Source organism: Dendrobates tinctorius, unplaced genomic scaffold (assembly GCF_039654945.1).
Source record: "Dendrobates tinctorius isolate UK_male_01 unplaced genomic scaffold, ASM3965494v1 ptg000031l, whole genome shotgun sequence".
In the NCBI taxonomy this organism is placed as follows: Eukaryota; Metazoa; Chordata; class Amphibia; order Anura; family Dendrobatidae; genus Dendrobates; species Dendrobates tinctorius.
This window is the reverse complement of record NW_027361699.1, coordinates 3,834,812-3,857,734: the sequence shown is the minus strand read 5'-3', so window position 1 is coordinate 3,857,734 and position 22,923 is coordinate 3,834,812.

The following is a 22,923-nucleotide window of genomic DNA, read 5'->3' as shown; positions in this document are numbered from 1 at the left end:
ACGGAGTCTCGTTCGTTAACGGAATTAAGCTTGCAATGTGTGCATCTGTTCTGTAGCTGGCATGGTTGAGGTTTCCCAGGTGGAGTCGAATTTAACCGTAGGCTCCACTCCTGGTGGTGCCCTTCTGGACATTCCTTTAAGGTTCAGCTTTGCAACCATACTGCCCACGTAAAACAAACACTTTGCCTTCATGAACGCTGTTTGGAGGGTCATGACTCATGGGAATAACGCCGCCCAATCAGTTAACCTGCTAGAGAGATCGTTTGTTGCTCCCAAGCATGACATCACACTCCCTAGGAAGAAGGTAATGCCACTGTGGCGACCGTACTCCTGGGGGCGACACAAGTGCACTGATGCCCAGCCACTGCTCGATGAATCTGCTGGTACATTGACCCAGACCACTACATTTCCCTCGCACGCTACACGACCTGAATCTGACCCTGATGAAACTCAGGTTACCCTTCCCATATACAGTTCCATCTTACACGGTGACAAAGAGGAAGCTGCAGATGAAAGTGCAGGTTCGGCCCACCCGCCATCAGACACACCACCGTACTATCAGGGGCCCTGTGCCAGTGCCATCGCCAACGAGTGGGCCCCCCCTGCTTGCTCAGGATCACAGCACTTGCAAAGTTGAAATACTGTGCAGTGAGATGGAAGATGGGGACGACGAGGAATCCAGACAAGTACAGGGATTCCCTAGCGAGGAGACTTATTTGATTGTTTTCAATGTTGGGACAGCAATTTTTGGGGAGCACTATACTCTGGAGAATGATAGATGGGGCCCACCATACACTGGAACATTCCAAAGGTGGACATCAGACACTGGAGCAGCATTTACAGGGCCCATTATACACTAGAGCATTAGAAATGGGGCCCATTATGTTTGGAGCATTATTTGGGCCCATAAGACAGTGGAGCTTCATCCATGGGGACCAACATATACTGTAGCATTATGTGGAGCTCATCATATACTGTTTCAAACATTATATGGGACCAATGATTCTGTATGGAGAAACAGATGGGCCTCGTCATGAGATGTAAAAAGTGAGGTATTTTTCATTGTACTATACCGCTATTTCTCTGCCGTATCGGAGCATGATGAGTTGTGGTATGTGTTAAAGGGGCGCTCTTTCGCCCAGGGCACATGAAAACCTGCAGCCAGCCCTCCCCCCCACAACTTTAGCCAAATAACCCCCATTTTTCAGTGCGTAACTTGTATTATGAAGTTAATTAAGGTTGACAAGCTTAAGTAAGAAGAATTGATGCTTTTGGCATTCAAATGGGCACTGTAGGTGTGTTTCCTGTCCTCCTCTCACTGCCGACTTTTATTCCCCATTGACTTACATTGGGTTTCGTGTTTCGGGACGACCCCGACTTTTCCCTATAATCGGACGATCTTGCTCGACCCGACTTTTGGAAAAGTCGGGTTTCACGAAACGAAACGCGACCCTAAAAAAACAAAAGTCGCTCAACTCTACTATAGACTATTTTGGGGTAAAAAATAAAAAAATACAAGTAACATATTGAACAGTGTGGCATCTCCCTCTGACACCTGATCTGTCTATGGGCTACAAATTGTTGCATATAAGACCGCCATTCCACTGTATTTGCTGTCTGTTAACCTAGTTCTATACACTCTTTTGGGGTAAAAAATAAAAAAAAATACAGGCCACATATTGAACAGTGTGGTATCTCCATCAGACGCCTCATCTATCTGTGGGCTACACATTGTTGCACTTCAGGCCTCCATTTCACTGTATTTGCTGTCTGTTAACCTAGTTCTATAGACTATTTTGGGGTAAAAAATAAAAAAATACAGGCCACATATTGAACAGTGTGGTATCTCCATCTGACACCTCATCTATCTGTGGGCTACAAATTGTTGCATTTCAGGCCTCCATTCCACTGTATTTGCTGTGTCTTACCCTAGTTAAACTTTTAGCTACAGTCCAGATATTTTAAAGTGTGGTTTTCCCGCACACGAATCACATAGAAGTTCGCTCGCAATTCAGCCATTTGTAGTGAACGTGGAGGCCGTGGCCATGGTCAAGCTGAAATTGTTCCACAACAAACACTAACATCTTCTCCCATGAACTTCCTTTCCAAATTCATAGGAGACCACAGAATAGCAATATTGAAACCAGAGCACAGTCAAAAGGTTGTTGGTTGGATAGCGGATAATGCCTCCAGTCACTTATCCACCACCACCACACGGTTAAGGCTGAGTAGCCTTGAGTCTTAACTGCATATTCCTCACCCTGATCCTTCATCCCCTGCCACGCCGAGTGCCCAGCGACAACTGATCCAATACTTGGACACTCCGAAGAGCTGTTCCTTTTTCCATTTATAGATTCGGGCCTCTTGCTCAGTCCACTTGAAGTGGGGCAAGATGAGATCACATGCAGCGATGCCAAAATATTTGAGCAGCCGCGTTCACATGAAGGCGATGGTGGAAACGTGTCACAACAGGTGGGCGATGATGAGACACAATCGCCAGAAAGTCAGGAGGAGAACCTGTTTGCTGGAGTAGAATCCGAGTTGGTGGATGATGTTGTAACTGGCCCAACCTGGCAGGAGGACATGCAGAGCGAGGACAGCAGCACACAGGGGGAGAGACGTAGCACCCCAACAGGCAGGAAGAAGCAGTGTGTTAGACGTAGACAGAAGGCAGGCAACCATTCCTCCTAACATCAGCACAACAGAAGTTCGCAGTGCATCTGTTAGGTCTTCCCGGGTCCGCTTGTTTTTTAAAGACTGCCGATAACCACAAATAGGCCATTTGCATCGCCTGCCATGCCCGCATCAACAGGGGTTGAAAAACTACGAACATGATAAGGCACATGGCAGCAAAGCACCCGACTTTGTGGTCCGAACCCCAGGCTCGAGGAACAATGTCTGTGAGTAAAACACTACTTCTTCCACTGTTATGCGTGCACGCCAATCCCCTGACCACGGTGCAAGCAAAGATGCCTCCTGCTCTGCACCTGTCATTGCCCACACTCAACTAAAACCATCATCAAGCACATCTATGTCCTTGTCATAGTGCAGCCTTCATTTGTCCATACCACAGTCATTGGAACACAAGTGTAAATACGCAGCCAATGCCCCACATGCCACAGTACTAAATTCTCACATTTCTCCTAAACTTGCGGTCGAAATGTTGCCTTTTAGGCTTGTGGAGACAGAAGCTTTCCGCAACCTGATGGCAGCAGCCGTCCGACGGTACTCGGTCCCCAGCCACCACTTTTTCTCCCCGTGAGCAATCCTGGCATTACACAAGCATGCATCCCTCAACATTACCCATGCCCTGAACAATGATGTTACTGGGAAAGTCCACCTAACCATGGACAAGTGCTTGTGGGCAGGGATGCTTCATCTCGCTGATGGTACACTGGGCTAACATAGTGTAAGCCGGGACCCAGACAGACCTTGGAATGGAACATGCCCTCCCTATGCCGAGGATTGCGGGCCCTACATCAATCAGGGTTGCCCCCACAGTCTACAGCTCCTCCTCCTCTTCAGCCTTCTTCTCTGAAATGATCACATCAGTCAAAAGCTGGAAGCATTGCAGCACTGCCTCAGCGTCAACAGGCTGTCCTGAAGCTAATATGTTTAGGTGACAAACCGCACAATGCTGAAGAGTTGTGGACAGCTCTGAAAGAGTAGGCAGATGTGTGTCTCATACCGCTGATCCTACAGCCAGGCTTGGTCGTGTGGGACAATGGCCAGAACCTGGTTGTGGCTCTGAGGCAAGCTTACACACGTACTATGCCTGGCCCATGTGCTTAACCTCGTTGTTCAATGTTTTCTCAAAAGCTACCCAGAGGTGCCAGATCTGCTTATGAAAGTACACTGCCTGTGTGCCCATTTTCCAAAGTCAGCTTCAGCTTCCGCAGCTCTTGCTGTGCTTCAGCAGTGTTTGAAGCTTCCTGCTCACCGACTGGTGTGTGATGTCCCCACGTGTTGGAACTGTACAATGCATATGTTGGAAAGGATTTGTGAGCAGAAAAGGGCAGCATCAACAAGGCTATCATTATTCAGGTGTGTTTATGGTGCCGCTGGTGGAATTATAACTGATAGGCACATTCGTCTGTAATCTGAAAATGCAGACATGCTGACTCATAAAAATGAACAAGGGCTGGATTGGGCCAGACGTCTCTACACCACTGAATGATAAAAGTGAAACATAACCTCCAATACCGTGTCTTTTTTGGAAGGTATATTCCCATGCACCTCTTGACACCCACACATGGGTATACGCTTCCTGATTTTGGCTACTTGGTGTCATCCTCCTCCTCCTTATCCTCATCATCCACCAGACCACCAGCACTTGAACACAAGGGTGACCATGTTAAGTGCTGCTGCAGCCACTCTAGTTTGTTGAAAGTGTCTTTAAGATGCTCGTTAAAAGCTTTAAAAAAATGTACCCCACAGGGGGAAATGTTTGTCAGCCCATACACTTAGTGTATGGGGATTCCAAGTAAAGGAAATCCCCTCCTTTATAATGGGAATACATTTTAAGAGGACTTCCTACACGTGCCTCATAATTTTTGGCAGGCCTTGCATTCAATGTATGGGTAAGCAAACACTATGGCTGACCCACTTCCTAATAATGTGAACATTGTTTTCAGGAGGCCCACCTCTACATCTTTCCTAGGGTTATTGTGATGCATGTAACTTTGGTGCAGGGCGGGCCTTGCATTCAATGCATAGGCTAACAGTATGGCTCGACCAAAAGAATAATGTGAACTTGGTTTTCCTGTGTCGATCCAGTACGAGGATTCAAAGGCTTAATGGGGTGCATGTAACTTTGTGGCAAGGCTGGTCTTGCATTCAAGGCATAGGCTAACAGTATGGCAGTACCAAATGCCTCAATATGCCTTTGAACCCACAGACTGGTTGGACACAGAAAAACCAAGTTCACATTATTGTGAACTTGGTTTTCCTGTGTCCAACCCATCTATGGGTTCAAAGGCATATTGGGGAGCATGTAACTTTGGGGTTGGGCAGGCCTTGCATTCAACATACAGTCTAACAGTATGGCAGTGCAAAATGAATAACGTGAACTTGGTTTTCCTGTGGCCATCCAGTACGTGAATTTAAAGGCTTATTGGTGTGTGTGTAACTTTGTGGCAAGGCGGGCCATACATTCAACACATAGGCTATCAATATGGCAGTACCGAATGAAAAATAATGGGAACTTTTGTTTCATGTGGCCATCCAAGACGTCTATTGAAAGGGTTATTGGGGCAAGGCAGCCCTTGCATTTAATGCATAGGCAAACACTATGGGAGACCCACATTCTCATAATGGGAACAATTTTTTCAGGAGGTACTCCTGTACGTCTCGTGAAAAGGGTATTGGGTGCGTCCAAATTTTGGGCAGCCCACAAACACAATGCATAGGCAATAACTGTATAGGAGACACATTGTTTTATAATGGCCCTTTAATAATAGTAATGCCAACTGATGTCCCTATAAAAATAGGCGCTGTGACTGTAAAAGTCACTCCTTCATAAATGATACAAGATGTGTTGGATGATGTACCACAGGACTGGCGTATAGCAAATGTGGTGCCAATATTCAAAAAGGGGACAAAAACTGAACTTGGAAATTATAGGCCACTAAGTTTAACCTCAACTGTGGGTAAAATCCTGGATGGTTTTCTAAGAGATACTATACTGGAGTATCTGGAGAAGAATAACCTCATGACCCAATATCAACATGGGTTTACAAGGGACCATTCCTGTCAGACTTAATCTGATAAGCTTTTATGAAGAGGTAAGTTCCGGACTGGACCAAGGGAATGCAGTGAACGTGGTGTACATGGACTTTTCAAAAGCTTTTGATACAGTGACACACAAAAGGTTGAAACATAAAATGAGAACAATGGGGATAGGGGAAAATATGTGTAGGTGGTTAAGAGCTGGCTCAGGGATAGGAAACAAAGGGTGGTTATTAATGGAGCACACTCGGACTGGGTCACGGTTAGCAGTGGGGTACCACAGGGGTCAGTTTTGGGCCCGCTTCTTTTTAACATATTTATTAATGACCTTGTAGGGGGCATAGAGAGTAGAATTTCAATATTTGCAGATGGCACTAAACTCTGCAGGGTAATCAATACAGAGGAGGACAATTTTATATTACAGGAGGATTTATGTAAACTAGAAGCTTGGGCTGATAAATGGCAAATGAGCTTTAATGGGGATAAATGTAAGGATAGAACGAACAAGATGTATAATTATGTGCTTAATTGTAAAACACTGGGCAAAACAGTCACTGAAAAAGACCTGGGCGTATGGGTGGACGACAAACTCACATTTAGCGGCCAGTGTCAGGCAGCTGCTGCAAAGGCAAATAAAATAATGGGATGCATTAAAAGAGGCATAGATGCTCATGAGGAGAACATAATTTTACCTCTATATAAGTCACTAGTGCGACCACACTTAGAATACTGTGTACAGTTCTGGTCTCCGGTGTATAAGAAAGACATAGCTGAACTGGAGCGGGTGCAGAGAAGAGCAACCAAGGTTATTAGGGAACTAGGGGGTCTGCAATACCAAGACAGGTTATTACACTTGGGGTTATTTAGTTTGGAGAATCGAAGGCTTAGGAGTGATCTTATTACAATGTATAAATATATGCGGGGACAATACCAAGACCTTTCTAATGATCTTTTTACTCTTAGACCTGTGACTGGGACAAGGGGACATCCTCTACGTCTGGAGGAAAGAAGGTTTATGCATACTCACAGACGCGGATTCTTTACTGTAAGAGCAGTGAGACTATGGAACTCTCTGCCATATGATGTTGTAATGAGTGATTCCCTACTAAAATTTAAGAAGGGACTGGATGCCTTTCTTGAAAAGTATAATATTACAGGGTATATACACTAGTTTCCTTAATATTGCGTTGATCCAGGGAGCTAGTCTGATTGCCGTATGTGGAGTCGGGAAGGAATTTTTTTCCCCAATGTGAAGCTTACTGTTTGCCATATGGGTTTTTTTTGCCTTCCTCTGGATCAACATGTTAGGGCAAGATAGGATATGGGTTGAACTAGATGGACTTAAAGTCTCCCTTCAACCTTAATAACTATGTTACTATGTGTCACACACCACATGGCCAGCTAAGAGTGTTAAATGCTACAATGACATTTCCCAGTAAATGCATTTGTTTTGGTTGAAAGCAATGGTAAAGTTGAAAAACGCATCAAAAACGCTATGTGTGAACATAGCCAAAGTGGTGGAGGAGCATTTTTTGGGGGTTATTTCTTACATACAAATAATTATCCAGGAAAGGATGTCCCTTGACATATTTCCCTGTAAAATCAATTTTGGTTTCTTTTTTTATGTTTTTGTGTGTGCCTGTAAAAGTGGCATCACACTCTGACAACATTGGTCACAGCAGTGACCTAGGAGTCAGAAATGTTTCCAGGAGCGAACCCCATGATGTTCCCATGTCATTTGTGCATTATCCCTACTTTCCTGACGTTTTGACACGCTAGAAAGACCTCTGGGGTGGTCGCGGCAAAAAAGCTTCGATTTCCCATAGACTAACATTGGGCTCGTTGCTTGAGTCAAGTACCCAAGTATTCCAATTTGCTTGACCCGAGCAATGAGGACCTGAGTATTTTAGTGTTCGCTCATCACTACTAAGCATCATATTTGTTTTCAGCACCATAAAATTAGTTCAGTTTAACTGTTTTCATCTGTGAACGAATTTGACTATAGAAAAGTGTAATTTTAACAAGTGTGCCAAAACAGACCCGCAGAGATAAATGTCTCAATTTATTTAAATAATTTCTTTTCAGATTTTTATTTAAATCACATTTGATGGTTTTCAGACATTCATTTGAAAACAGTACAGTTTTTTGGCATGTGACTAGAGATGAGCAAATATTTGAATGTTCAGATTAAGTTCGCCGAATTTGCTGTATTCGCTGATTAATTCGATAAATATTTGCCAGACATAACTGAACGCCATTCACATTAATGGGAGTAAAAAAGAAACGCATGCACAACACCTTAGAATGGTCCCAAATGCTGACAAAACACATCAAATGAGGGACAGACACCAGGAAAGTGGTGGTGACTGCAACTTGCTGTGGTGCGATAGTGCCCTGCAGTGGATATGGCAGATGGCTAGCACTCGACTAGTGTAATGAATAAACGGTGCTAGTCGCTTCATCACCGTCACCGTCAATTAAATAATAAAAAGCTCATTTTAGCATAATTTACGTGTGCAGTGATTCTATATTGACTTCAGTGCCCTGCAGTGGTCACCACCTCCGGACGCTAGTGTGTGCAGAGTACCAGGAGCACAGTGGCGTGAGCACAGACAACCATTGGTGCTGACTCTAACTCTGAATACCTATAACAACAGACACAACCAAGGGTAGGGGTTTCCAATGAGTCAGTCACCAGATACATGCAACCATCATCATACGCATCATGAGCATTTGAGTCTATACAAGCGCATGGCCATGCAACGCTTTTATAGCAGCGTCTTTCCGGGACCTTCCTAGTGGTCCAATGGGAGCAGCAATAGGACCTGAGCATGTGACCTCAGACCTCCAATGAGAGGACTTCCCACGGGCATGCTCAGTGAGCCGGAAGAAGGACTTAGTCCCAAGAGCTGCTCACTGCTGGCTATTGCAGGTTGCCATAGCTGAACCTTAATTGGCAGCAGTAACCAAGCCAACAGTAGTAGACTGAGCAAGATGCTGGGAACGACATCTTTGCTGAGCTGGCTCCTCTGTGGCCGGAGAGGTATGGGAGACTGCAGATGGCAAGGCTTGGGTTTCCTCCTGTGCAGAGGCAAGAACCCGATGCCTAACACTTTATAACAACAGCTTGAAAAAATGATTTTAAAATCTGAAATGTTGGCCTACAGAAATGTATGCTCAGCAAATGCACTCAGTACTTGGTTGGGGCTCCTTTTCCATCAAATACTGCATCAATGTGGTGTGGCATGGATGCAAACAGCCTGTGGCACTGCTGAGGTGTTATGGAAGCCCAGGTTTCTTTGAAAGTAGCCTTCAGCTCATCTCAATTGTTGGGTCTAGTGTCTATCATCTTCTTCTTGACAATACCCCTTAGATTCTCTATGGGGTTAAGATCAGATGAGTTTGCTCGCAAATTAAGCACAGTAATACTGTTTTTCAACCAGGAATTGGAGCTTTTGGCAGTCTGGACAGGTGCCAATTACTGCTGCAGAATGAAATTTCCATCTCCAATAAGCTTTTTGGCAGAAGGAAGCAAGTGAAACGCATCAGGTGTATATTGTATGTTCAGAACAGGAAGCTATGCATCCTGCGTGATGAAGCGCACATGACACTGTGCATTAGCAGTTGGAACGCATAGGACTCACGTTATAATCATCTTTGTGGAACACACGCTTGTGGTAAATAACAGATTATAATACATTACAGACTATGGAGCATGGTTTGTCTTTTGACCCAGTACTATTCCCAACGGCTATTGGGTGGGCAGGGCCTATAAAGGTGCAAGGATTCAATGAGGTTATTTAAGTCCACTCATATTGACCACCGGCCTATGTCAGCTATTATCATGGCATCCGGCATCTTGAATATCCTTGCTACCTCCTGATAAACCGTGACAATGGGGAAACGCATCAGGCTGTTTCCATCTCATGCTAAGTCACCATCTTTATCTATGTATATCTAGTTTTTTAGAATATTTTGCCGAGTTGCTATTGGGCAGGAAAACCATGCTATGTTTTCGAAAATTATATGCATGCTGTTGGATTAAATTTGACATTTTTTTGCTTGCACTGCAGGATCCCTGCAGGGAACCTTTATGGATTTTTTTTAATATTTATTTCTAACCATCTGCAAACAAGATAAGAATCAGTAACATACGTAGCATATAAAGGCAAAGAAGGACATAACAATATGCAGAAAGTGTAGCTTGAAAGACTCAAAGGAAGATGGGGTTAGGCTAGTTTCACACTAGCATTTCCTGGAGCTGCTGAGGGATGTACACGGCTGCACCTCCTCCGGTCAATACACCTATGACGCATGATGCTGCATGCGACCTGCGCATCCTATCTTTAGCATTGGGTACGCAGGCCGTGCGCAGGTATGCGTTTGCCGGCACATGCATCCTTTTGATGGTGCGCCGACCTGCGCCAAACGCACCGTGCTGCATTTTGGTGTGATGGGCTCACCGTCAAAAGGATGTATGTGTTGGCAAATGCATACCTGCGCACGGCCTGTGTGCCCAATTCTAAAGTTAGGGTACGCAGGTCGCATGCAGCGTCATTCGCCCATAGGCGGAGCTGACCGGACGAGGTGCAGCCATGGGCGGAGCTTCACGGCGGCCGTGCGCATCCCTCCGCAGCTCCAGGAAACTCTAGTAGTGTGAAACTAGCTTTAACAGTCAGTTCCGACCCCAACTCCCCTCATCCCCCCAGGCACGTCTGATACCCTGCAAATTTAAACAGGTAAGCCTAATAGGTGTGTTACCAGATATAAGCTCTCTCATATACCAATCTGTGAATTGAAAGCAACCATGTAATGCTTGATGCACCGATAGTGGCTGCAGATCAATAAAGGAGGACTATGTGAGGAAAAAACATTCAGTATGACTTTCTTTATGAAGTATAGACTCAATCCTATTCATTTTAAACAAATATGTTATCTTCAAAAAAATTAGATTTAGTGAAGGGGTTGCGTCCTGTGCCCACAAATGCAGAATACTCTTGCGGGTAGCCACCCAAATAGTTAAAACACGTCATTGTTGAGCAGAGAGTCCAAGTAGTTGATCCCGTGGAAGAATATTAAATAACGCCCATTCCAGAGATAATGTAAAGCGAATGTTGAAGGTGTTAGTTTGATGGCGAAGAAGCATATCCCAACCCTCCTGTATCTTCGGACAATCCCAGACAATGAAAAATGTCAGCTGGAGAGTGTAAACACTTGGGACAAGAGGGATTAGCCGATAGAGACATCCTAAATTTGACCTCCGGGGACATGTAAGTCCTACGGAAAATCATGAGGGCCATAGTTGAGTAGCTGTCATATGGCAATAAAAACTTTAAACGAAGAATGGCTTTCAAAAGATCAGTCAGTCTATAATTAGATAGTTGTGATATCCACTCGGGCCTGGTGAGGAATCTGACCATGAAATAGAAGGGCCAAGGGAGATGAGATTGAGAGGACAGGTTCTGACAATGTCTGGTATGCCTTGGAAGACCGAGTCAAAGTAATGCTTAATCTGAGTAGTAATAAAAATATTACCCACTAAGATTGAATATTTGGAGAAAATACCCTCCAGAGAAAGAGGACATTGAGCAGATGTCAGAAGATCGCAGACCAGTCTGCACCCTCTCTCCCCCAGCACTCGGTAAATTGGGGGTGTTCTGCCTTCTAAAAAGAAAGGGTTACCTTGAAAGGGAAGGAAAACTGATGTATAAGGGTCTAGTCCGCTGATCCTTCTAGAATGATGCCATGCCAATACCACAGACCATAGCAGAGGATTATCCCTGATTGCAGTGGGAACTCTATTTTTGTCTTGATCCAGGACGGGGTTTTGTCTTTGTCCCGTCCTGGTCAGACATGGGTTAATTGTTTCTGCCTTTCTCTGGCAGAGGGCGGCTATTTAGTTGCCAATTGACCTAGGTCTGGTGTCAGTTATACTCCTGCCCTCGGCTTAGTTAGTTGACCCCTTGCGTGCCTTGTTGCTTGTTTGGTTTTAAGCTGGTCCGTCTCTTTGTTGTGTTTGTCTACTGTCTCGGTACTGTATTTGCCCGTTCTGGTTTACTGATCTCTTGCTTTGTCCTGACTATCTGTTCTGTCTAATCCTTTGGTACTGTAGTGCTATCTCGTGTTTTGACCCCGGCCTGATCTGGTTTACGTCACTGTATTTGCCCCTTGGTAATTTGTCCCATAATTAGTCTTCTAGAAGTTTTCCTTCTGTTCCTAGCTCTCTGAGTTTAGGCCACACCCCTAGCAGTCAGGTGCTTCAGGTCCTCTGGCCTGAAGCAATCTCTCCTCCTTTCTTTGAGTACAGTCTGTCTTACTCAGGACACGCGCACTGGCTCTGTGAGCAAATGCAATGGGGTGTTCATGACAGTTTTGTTGTAAATGGAGTAAGGCAGGGAGACTGATCGGTCCAGACATTGCTTCATCTAATTGGGTGCTGGTAAATTTACTATGGGCCCAAATCCAATCAAGAAAAATGGGTGCAACACTATACAATCTTAAATTTGGAAAATTGAGACCCCCAAAGATTTAGCCTGTTGCAAGTTAAAAATACTAATCTTAGATCTCCCCACCGAGCCCCATATAAATTGTAGAAAAATCTTAGTTAAGAGTTGATTGTCAGCTTTAGATAATAGAATAGGTAGCATTTGTAAAGGGAAGAGTATTTTTGGAAAGGAAACCATTTTAATAAGGTGAGCTTTACTCGCGAAAGATAATTTAAAAGACGTGCAAGATTGTATTTCCCGAGAAATGGCAGATATTAAGGGTCGAATATTAAGTTGGTAAATAGTATGTGGGGTGGAGGGTAGAAGAATACCAAGATATCGTAATGAACCATGCCCCCACTGAAATGGAAAAGGGAAGGGCCACTTTTGTCGAGCATCCCTGAAGATTGCTAAAGACTTAAAATTTATGCGGAATCCTGAGATTTCTCCAAACTCATGGAAAGCCTCCATTATAAAAGGAATGGACTCCTTAGGATTGGCTATCATGAGTAGTATGTCGTCAGCGAATGCCAAGGACTTGAGTGTAAGGTGGCCTAACCCAATTCCCTCAAAGGAAGGAATCATCTCCAGATATCTAAGTAGAGGGTCTAGGGCAATGTTAAACAATAAGGGGGATAAAGGACATCCCTGCCTCGCACCTCTGAAAATTGAGAAAGGGGATGACTGAATAGCATGGACTGAGGAGTGGTGTAAATCGTCTGGATAAAATTGAAAAAGGAAAATCCAAACAATCTGTATTTAAGAGTTCTGACGAGGTGGGACCAAGATACCAGGTCAAAAGCCTTATCGGCGTGAAGGCTAACCAAGATATTTTGTTTAGCTTTGTTTTGATGACTATGAATAACAGCGGCTAATGCATTTCTAATATTGTAGGTGATGGATCGGCCGCGAACAAAGCCTGTTTGGGATGTGGTGAGGACATTAGGAAGTATAGATTTTAATTTGTGCTCTGATAGTAATGAAAAGTTTGCTTCATTGAAGCGGTCAGGAAGTGAACTTGAATCTATAATATGATTAAAAAGAGAGGTAAGGTGGGATATAAGTAATGGTTGTAATATTTTATAGAATTCTGCTGAGTAACCGTCCGAGCCAGGGGCTTTAAGCAATTTAAGAGACTGGATGACCAATCCAACTTCCCCAGGAGAGATAGGTTTATTTAAAATTTCTCTTTGAGAGATGGAAAGTTTTGGTGGTTCAACCTTGTGAAGGAAATTATAGCCTTCTTCCTGAGAATCGTCGGGTGGGCCATAGAGATCTGCATAAAAATCTCTGAAAACTGCACATATTTGAACTGGGTCACAGATAATGGAACCATTAGGATATTTGATGTTGGTGATTTTAGTAGCCTTTTTGAAGTGTTTCATTAGTGATGCCAAAAGGTGCCCAGGTTTATTGCCCCAACGAAAGAAGCGGTTACGTTGGTAGGCAAGTTGGTTATGCGCTTGTTCATGCAGTAAGGTGTCTATAATATGTTTAGCAGTGAGCTAAGCCTCCTTGGATGAGGAGGTATTGTGTATCCAGAAATCTGTATAGGTTTTAGTGAGCTGGTCAAGAAGAGGCCGCAAGGACAACAATGTCTTCTTTTTCTGAGACATATAAGAGATAATATGTCCTCTGAGCACTGTTTTAGTGGTAACCCAGAATAAACTGATGTCTTCTAAATGTTCCACGTTATCCTCCATGTATGTCTCCCACCAGCCAGCCAAACATTTTTTTAAATCATCCGATGTATAAAGATATGAAGGAAAACGTCAACAAAAGGAGTTTTCCTTGTGGGAAGGTCTAGGGTAAGTCAGATAGGAGAGTGATCTGAAATAACCATTGGAAGAATCTCAACCGATTTTAAAGATGAAGAAAGAAAGGTAGATGTTAGCCAGTAATCAATGCGAGTGTGTACGCCATGAACCCTATAGTAAAACGTATATTCTTTTTCCATAGAATGCTAGCATCTCCAGGAATCCAATAAGTCAAGCCTATCTAAGAAGATGGGAATCATTCCAACCAGGTAGAGGGATGCAGGCGATGAGGTAGACCTATCTAAAAGATATCATGAAGAGCATTTAAATCCCCACCTAATAATATATTAGTAGGATGTCACATTAATAAGGCAGTATTCCCTGTTATGAATGGGTCACCGAGGAGGAAAAAAGCAACACAACGCTAAGTCTCAGAAAACCAAAGAGGTTGGTAACTATGCAGACTGCAGAGCCCTGATCTTAACACACAACTAGAAGCAGTCGTGGAGCGTGCCTACGGTGGTCCTGGACGCCTCGTCACAACCGGAGAGCTAAATAAGCCTAAAGTAAGAAAAAAGGAAAACTAACTCCCCAGAGCAGACCCCAAAGGAAAGACAGCCCCCCACATGTATTGACGGTGAAGCAAGATGAAAACACAAACAAAGGCAGAAAAATAGGCTGAGCAAATGATGGGGCCAAACTAACTTGAAAGGACAGGAAAGGAAAGATACTGTCTGCAATCTGCCAAAAAACCCTACCAAAAATAATGTCCAACGCTTCTGATAACAAAATTAACCCTGAAGACACTAGACTTCTCCCACAATATCAGCATTCTGGAATATTCTGAGACAGAGCAAAAAGAGGCCAATCTAATAAAGGACAAAAAGGCAAATTGGCAAATACAGATAAATAAGAGTGGAAATTCAGCACAGCCCAGCCGGGCTGGCTGACCACACAAAAACTGAGTTGACCAACAAGAGCAAGTGTGAACATTAGCAAAAAACAAACTTAACTTGAGATGACTGGAGCAGAGCTGAAGTCCAAGACCTGAGAAACAGACTGAATCACCAGCAACAGGATAGGGCGTTGGCTGTCTTATAGCCAGTCTGATTCTCCAGAGATCCAATCACTATCCTCCTCGTCAGGTGGCAGACCATTACCAATTAAACTAACCTCACTACCTCCTGTCACTACCAGAGGGAGAACGGAAGGAGAACTCCCAGCTGGTGGAGCAGAAAATGAGCTCATAACAATTCCCTCTGCTCAGCAAAGATCCCAATCATCCAATATCGTCCCACCTTGTCTCTTACCACATCTTGAATGGAGTATTCAAGGTCTCTATCGAACAGGATGGCAACCCCACGTTTCTTTCTTGAAAAAGAAGTCTCTATGCAGTCCGGGTAATGCTTGTTACAGAGCGGAGGATGTTTTCCACGAATCTAGTGAGTTTCCGGCAAAACCACAATGTGTGGGCGCATACAGGTAACATGGTCTAAAACTTTCCTGTGTTTCACTGGAGTACTGAGCCCAGCCACATTCCAAGATAACAATTTGAGAGAGTCTACATTAATGTGAGGAGCTACAGTATTAGAGCCAGCCATATTAGCCTATGCCACATTGAGGCTATGAAAGAGTAATATCAGAGAAGAAACAACTCGGCAAAGGTCTGTCCCAGCAAGCAAACCCGAACACCCAGAAAAACAAATAAAATATCATGCCTAGGGAGGAAGAGCCCACCCCCCACCCGCCAACAAACCCACAAGCAATAGAGAAACCACAATAAACATTATATAACAGTATCTTGACTAAAACCTCCCATAATCATAATGCAGTAAAATATAACAAACAGCATGCATTAAGTAGAAACCGAAAGATTAATCATGCAGGTATATATAAACAGATGTAACATGGCTATCAACTAGAAAAAAATTACAAAAACCATGAATTTGAAATCAAGTGGCCGGAGAAGAGGCTCGGGAGGAGCGCCTCACCTCCTCCACGGCTTCATTAGGGTCAACAAAAAACATCGTCTCTCCTCGGAGTTCCACACTCAGACATACCAGGTAGAGAAGGGCAAAACAGGAGCTTCTGTCATGCAGAAGTTAACAAACTGGAGCAAAAGCACGGCGCTTGGCCACCACCACGGCAGAATAATTTTGAAACATAAGAAGAGAGTGTCCCTCATATTTCACAGCGGACATATCCCGAAACATTAGCATTTTGTCCGTAAAATTAAGTAACTTAAAAATAACAGGGCGCGGGTGGGCATTGGATTCTGGAGTTGGAGTTCCAAGTCTGTGGACTCGTTTGACTATCCTGGAGCCAGGTCGGTCAGGCAAATTAAGTGCTTGTGGGAGCCAGGAGGAAGTAAAGTGGTGGAAATCCTTTACCAACTCGGGAAAGCCGATGACGCAGAGATTGTTTCGACGGCTCCGGTTTTCCAGATCATCGAATTTGTCTTGGAGCTGCTCTATCACATGGTCCTTATCTTTAAGCTGAGCAGCATTGGACTGTTCAGTGTCCTCCAAATAACTGATCCGCTGTTCTGCTGCCAAAATTTTGGTGGAATGGTCGGACAACTGGGATGTGATCGAGTCCAATGATGATTGAAAGGAAAGAAGTCTTGCATCTAATTTTGGAATAAGTCAGCAATGGTTCGCAGGGATTCTTTAGACATGACGGAGTTAGAATCTGGTCATTCAGGAGAAGATTTGGTGGCCTGTGGCTTGGTTTTAGTAGCCTTGGAGCAACTGGGATTTACAAATTTGTCCATGTAGATGGAGAGAGATAGAAAATAATTAGAAATGCACTTGTAAGGAGAGGGGAGACGTCTCAGTCAAGATTTAAGTGCAAGAACCTACATAACTAAGTAGTTTAGGTAGGACATCATGGAGAATTGGTCCCGAGGAGATCCAAAATGGTTTAAGGGATACAGACCACTTAGAAGATCATAAAGGTAAACAGGCTGAAAAGGGTCCCCAGTTGGGCTGGTATCCACAGCAGTTTAGAAGATGAGCCCTTAAGAGAGGCGTCTGTGTATAAAAGAGAGCACTGAGTGCCACTCAGCAGTGGTATCCTGAGTGGTAGTATATTGCAGCCCGTATCAGTGCGTTATTTTTGTTATGAGCAGTAGATGGCAGTAGAGCTGCAACTTAACTGGTATGTTGGATGAAATAGTAAATCAGGGATTAGGTGGCTTTTGGAGTAGATAGTCTCCTGCTTTATATGTGCCCTCTTGGGGGAGGGGGTGTGTGAGGGTCAAGAAAGTTCTGTCCCAGTAGCTGCCCCCACCAAAGGTAACCAGTGCCACAAATAATAGGTCAATGCCTGGATCTTCTCAAAGGCCCTCACTAACAACGTTTCTTAACAAGCTCCTCTGGTCATTATTGGGGAGAGGCAATAGCACTGCTCAGGCTACAGTAGAGAAAATCTCATGCAGTGTCCTTCTAAGGCCTGTTTTACACATCAGTTTTTTCAAATCAGTCAAGATCCGCCGTTTTGCAAAAAACGGATCCGCCATTTTGCGTGGTGAATCCGTTTTTTTTCCCATTGAGTTGCATTACCGGCGGATCTTGACGGATGGCCATCCGTTGGATCCGTTTATTTGCGGATCCGCCAAAATTTTGGCGTCCGCCGACATGTCTGGACGGACCATGCAACGTTTTTCGTGCGGCCGGATCCGCATTTTACATTGCGCATGCCTGGAGGATTTGCTTCGGCCGCAAATTTAACACTGTTCTGGCGGCTGAAAATTTTTTTCTCTCTTTCTCTTTCTTTCTCTCCTTCCCCAGGCAGCGGTTCCTTTAAAATTCTTCCTTCGACGGATCCGTTAAACCTACGGTTCGGTGCCAAATGTTGTGGTCAGTACAGGAACGGATCCGTTGTCCGCCATTTTAGCGGATTTTAACTGGCAACAAAAACTGATGTGTGAAACAAGCCTAAGGCCCCAGGCTGCTCAGTGATTCTTCAGCAGATGGGGAATTCACCTGTTGTATAACTGCACAGGAGGAGAGGAAACACAGCTCCCTGCAGTCACACAGAACCCGATCAGCAATCTTCCCTCTCTTCCTCCCCGGGTGCAACAAGCAGCAGCATCAGCAGGTAAGACAGCAGATGAGTAGGGAGAGGTTTGGTCCCGAGGGCGTCTTGCTGCCAGCGGGCTCTTCACCACAGATGCAGCGGGGCGACCCCCCCGTGATGGATGATGGTGGCAGGCCTCCCTAAATACTATGTGCTGGAGGCTCCCAGAAGTTCACTCACCCCTCAGCCGGGCCTCCACTGTAGATCTGTCACAGGTGGATGGAAGGGGAGTGCAGGGACAATCCCCAGCCACAGGAGAGACTTTTTGCAGTAGGGGGACCACGATTCAGGCCCTGTAGTAGGCTGCAGATTGAAGAGGCTCTGCAGGCAATCTTAGGTTAGAGAAGTTGGTTTAGAACTGCTGCTCTCTGGTCCCTCAGGCACTGGGCACCCACCAGAGCAGAGCAGGATGGTTAGTAAAGCACTATTAAGGATGGATGGAACTGATTGACTCCTCTGGGTGTGGAGCTCCCTCATGTGCTTCTGATCCCTGCAGCGGCCATCTTGGAACCTTAATGGAATTTGATAAGTATCTGTTTTCATCTCTGCCCTTCACTATATTGTTTTCCCACCTATATTTGATAGGGCTGTTATAGAGGAGTTGAAGACAGTCCACGTTGAGTGGGGGTGCCAAAAAATCATTTCTTAGGGTGCCAACCTCCACAGTCAGGTAAGGGTGACAACAGGCCTATTGTAGGGCTTTGACAGGCAAGTTTATGGTCTTTTTTGTATCTTCTGGTATATTACCAATGTATTCACTGGGTTGGTGTTTTTTTAAGATTTGAAATATTAAAGATTGTCTTTTAAAGGGAATATATGTTCACATTTGATTTAGGATTTCTTTGAACTATTTGTCTAGATATGAATATGTAAGGTGTGAAGCCTGATTTTTCTTCAACATGGTTTTGTTACATGTTTGAATTTTCAGATTTGATTGTTTGAATTTAAAATGCAATAATATTGTTGGTTTGTGTGATATTACCTTTCCAACAAAATTAGTTAAAAATTATAGAGATAGTTCAATGCAGTGTTATTTAACAGGTTGTTGTTTTCTACCAGTTACCACCCGATGTGTGCTCAAAGCCTTATGGGTATTGGACACTACTAAGGCTGTGTTTACATTAAATAGCTCAAAAGGGGGTTGAAAAAATTCCATGAGACCTTAGAGTGTTATAAATGTCTTTTCCAGATTTTTGGACACTTTGCAGTGCTGCAATTTATGCCAAATCAATTCACTACAAAATAATCTTGGGGGAAAAAGTTGAAGAAGCAGACTAGTTGAAATTTCAAAAGATTTGCTCATCTCTGCTATAAAAACTACATGTTTTTTTACACAGTTAAGATGTTATTTCTGTTTTTTTAAAAGCTACAATATAAAGAAAAATTAAAAGTAATATATTGCTTTAAACATACTGGCATAAACAATTGCATTGCCAGATCATTTTTACCACACAATGAACCCTGTAAAAACAAAATGTGTAAAATAATGGAGGATGTGCATTTTTTTTACTGCTTTACCATAAGTGAATGTTTTCCAATTTTATGTATATTATATGGCAAAGTGAATGGTGTAATTTAAAACTACAGTAGCCAGAAAATAAAAATAAAGTATGTCTCTTGGATGAATGGGAGGGAAGAAAGGAAAAAAAAAATGGGTAAATGTCAAGACTTTGGTCTGATTTAATTTTGTGGTTTGAAATATTTGAGTCTGTACTAGTGTCTAAGTTAATTTGAAACACATTTTTGCTTATCTTCAGCAATTTTAGGGCTCACTTTGGTGTCTGAATTAATGTTGAAAATAAAATTTGCTTGTTTGAAGTTTCTCACTGCTATATTTATCATTTTTTTCATATAATTATAGAGAAAATTAACTTTGATAGAAACATTCACAATAATAATGTTGAATAAATACAACAGATGACGTACGATTTGAAAAATTTAGGAACTTTTAATTTTCCACTCTACAGTATTTATAATCTTTCTCCAAAGTAACAATAATAATAATAATACTTGTCACTTTAAACCTAGAGATCAGCAAGTAGGTTATGTTTCTTACCCTCATAATCACTAGTCTAGTATGCTCCAAATCATTGCAATACTATAAAGTCATGCATTTATTTCAAATTTCAAAGTTCTTTAAACAATGCTCCTTGATCGTGATTACTGTATTAAGACATCAAAAGCTGCTTGTCATTAATTAGGCTAGATAGTCGTCAAACAATTAAACTGTATACAATGACTAAGTTCTGTTTTATTTCCATTATGATTACTTTGAGATCGATCTGCTTTATAAAAAATGAAAAATACAATAGACTTTCCATGAGCGGGAAGAAAAACATCTCAAAATAGATTCTTTTAAAATGATGATTTAATCAAATAGTTTTATGACTCTGGTGAGTAAGCAAATGTCAATCAATATTTAGTGCTTTAAAACAGTTTCTACAAATAATAATTCTCTTATGTTTAGCAATTTCATAACAAATCCTTAAGGTACTGTCACACTAAGCGATATCGCTAGCAATATCGCTATAACTTGTGACGCTATAGCGATATTGCTAGCGATATTGCTATGTCTGATACTTACCTACAACCCGCTCCCCCGCTGGTTATCGCTGATCGCGCGAGAACGTCCAGGACCGCTTCTCGTCGTCAGCTTCCTGCGGCGCTTCCTGCTGTGACGACGAGCGATGCGTGGACGTGGGCGGGAGGACGCAGGATCGCCTGGTGTGACAGGTATGTAGCAACCCCCGTCCCCAGCGATGTCGCTGGTGAGATCTGCCTGTGTGGCAGCTCACTAGCGACCACTAAGCGATGTACCAGCGATCCTGACCACGTCATATCGCTGGTACATCGCTAAGTGTGACACTACCTTTAGACCTCAGTCAGCATATAGCCTGCTGTACTACTACTATACTTTTCAAAATAAAACATAATTCTGTAGTTTTTCATGTGGACTAATGTTAAACATGTGATTCTTCTATTGTTCTCTAATCTACATTAAAGTCTACCTTACCTGATATTGAAGTTTGAAATATAAAGTAGAATAATTAATTGAGATGGGCGAACCCAAGCTTAAATTTCGGGGTTTGTACCGGACAACTATGCCCAGTGCTAAACGCTGAACACTGATTTCTAAACGGAAGTCCATTACAAAGTTTGGCATTTTGGGGAAAGGGAAAGAGAAAGAGAGAGAAAGTGAATGAGAAAGATCAAAAAGAGAGATTTTGCAGCTCAAAAGTTCAGGTCCCTATTGTTGGCAAAGGGGTTTGGGTTCTGGTTCAAGTTTGGGTACAGTTTTGGTACCTAAAATGACTTTGAAATAGAGTTTGGGTTGGGTATCAGAACTCAGACTTCCACTGGTCCCCTCATCCCTAATAATGAATCATAAGAACCAGTGTTCAACTTTTATAATACTAGGCACTCTATGAAGACTACTCTATTCTGGTTACTACTGTACAAGTGAATATATATCAGGCCTTATAGACTTGCAAAATAGATGAACAAATAAGCTACACCACTAAAATTGAGCACAAAATATTGATGAAATAAACTAAAACAATGCTAAAAATAAAATATTGTCACTTTCTTGAAAAGTCAAACTACACAGTAATTTTGAGATAATCCTTGTTTAATGGACAGTATAATGTTTAAACTAAAGCTTTCATAACGACCTGTCATATTTGACTGCTATGAAATTAATAGAAAAAATATGGGACTCAATTGGACTTGCAAAACCAGTGTATTTAATTTTTTTTTTTTTGCTTTGAGTGACTAAATGATGGTACTTTGGAGAAGTTTTCTATTTGTTAAGAGTAGTTACTGAATTATGATTTCCATTTTATTTATGAATTGATTTTTTTATTAGAACGTATGGCATTGTCTATAAAAGTGTGTGCAATACAATCTATATCTGTGTATATATTTCTCATAATTTTCATTGTTTTTCAGCTGTCCTAGTCTTTTGAGATATACATAGATGCATGGAACATAGAATATTTCTCAGAGCCTTGTTTTGAAACAATAATCCTTAAAGCAAGCATTGAAGAGCAAATAATATCTTGAAAACTATGATGAACTATGAAAATGTTATGATTGTCTTTGTATTCTAAAATAATTTTTTCTTATTGTAACAATTAGAGATGAGAGGATCTTTTGAAAAACATATTTGCCACAATCCACTTACCGTGTGTGAAATAACTATTGAACATGTCACCAGTTTTCTGATTAGATATATTTCTAAAGGTGCTATTGACATGAAATTCTCATCTTGATATCTATAACAACCCATCCAATACACAAAGGCAAAGAAATGAAACCGTAGATGTCCATAAATTAAGTTATGTGTGTTAATGAGAAATGACACAGGGACAAAGTATTGAACATATTTACTGAAATATATTTAGTACTTCACACAAAAGCCTTCATTGGTGATGACAGCTTCAAGAATGCTGCTGATGGCCCTGCCTTGTCAGACATTTGCTTTCCTGTTTCATCTTAATTCTGCATTTTACGGCTTCTGCTTTTTTTTCCACGCTAAACAGTTTTGTGGTGATTTGATTTTGAGATAGAAATAATGCAAGTGATGTAATATATTAGTTCAGCTTTCAAGGTGTTTTTGCAGAACTTTATATTTCACACTTCAGCTGTTGCAGAACAGAATAAACACCTCAGCAGATGCAGAACAAGTTAGTAAAAACTTCAGCTGCTCAAAAAAAACTGAGATTTGCTTAAGATAAGGGAACCTGAAAGCTTAATTGGGCAGGATGAATAAGATATTGGCTGCCTTATTGTAGCCATGTATGTTTTACTTTGAAACGTGAAACATTGGAGCATTTCAGAAAAAAATATCATTTTAAAAGTCAGCTCTGTACCAT